Raw genomic sequence first — 1,339 nt, forward strand, 5'->3', positions numbered from 1 at the left:
GTAACCCTCTCAACTTTCTTGCACGTGCTATGTGGATGAAATGATGATACCATGCCAACTTTCAACCTTTTCAGAGTTCATTTGAAATGCTTTTCAATTTTAGGGTCTTATAGCTCAAAATAATTAGTAAATGCATGAAAAATAACAAATGAAGTCAGAAAGGATTGAAAAATGATGATGTGGCTTTGAATGGTGCATTTTGAACACACACAAAGTCAGGAGTTCAAATAAATTTTAAAAAATGAAATCCCTTTGTAACAGACGAGTTTTCGTATGAAATCCTGATACTTTGAAAGAGATTGCCCGTTTTGTACACGAAGTGCATCCAGTTTTTGCCGTAACCCTCTCAACTTTCTTGAACATGCTATGTGGATGAAATGATATACCATTCCAGCTTTCAACCTTTTCAGAGTTCATTTGAAATGCTTTTATAAACTCTAATAGCAAAAGGAATCAACTAAAAAGCTTTTATAAACCTCTAGTATTTTTTAAACTAAAATTATATAAAATTTATGCAACTAAAATTATCAAAGTATTTTCTGTTCAAGACATGAAAAGCAGAAAGAATTATCATAAAAAAAATTTGTTAGAAACTTTAGTAGCAAAAAGAATTTTCGTAAAGAATTAAAATTTAAACTATTCAAATTTGGAAACTAATGGAGTAACAGAAAGTTTATAATTATTCTGAGCTAAAAGCAAAAAGAATAAAAAAATAAAGCAAAAATGAAAAGAAAATAAATAATTCAAAAAAAAAAAGTACTGGAAAAAAATGCCGCCTGATGGGCCACACGGCCTGCATACGACTAGAAACCGATCTGCACATGGGCCAGAATGCAGGCCCGCAGGCCCAATAGGCCCAACATGGCAGTGACAAGGGTAGGCATGTAATGCCTGCATATTAGAGAGGAGCTCAGCACCTGAGCTGCAACGCAGCTTATAAACAGGTGCTGAGCTCTCTCAGCTAGCGAGGTAGGACTAAACTTCCCACCGCACCGCGCCAGCACATTAGTCCCGGTTGGTGGCTCCAACAGGAACCAATGCTCCCCTTTGGTCCCGGTTGGTGGCACCAACCGGAACCAATGCCCACCCTTTAGTCCCGGTTGGTGCGACCAACCGGGACCAAAACCCTCTGCTTCCCGCCCTTTGGGCTGGTGAAAAGAGGCCTTTGGTCCCGGTTGGTGCCACCAACCGGGACTAAAGGTGGCATTGGTCCCGGTTTGTGCGTCGAACCGGGACCAAAGCCTTTGCTATATAAGCCAGCACTTAGGAAATTTTCAGATTTCCATCGCCAGTTTCCCCCCGCCCGACGACGCCGCGAGCTCGATCTACGCCGCCAGGC

This window comes from Triticum aestivum, chromosome 7D (genome assembly GCF_018294505.1).
Source record: "Triticum aestivum cultivar Chinese Spring chromosome 7D, IWGSC CS RefSeq v2.1, whole genome shotgun sequence".
Taxonomy (NCBI): Eukaryota; Viridiplantae; Streptophyta; class Magnoliopsida; order Poales; family Poaceae; genus Triticum; species Triticum aestivum.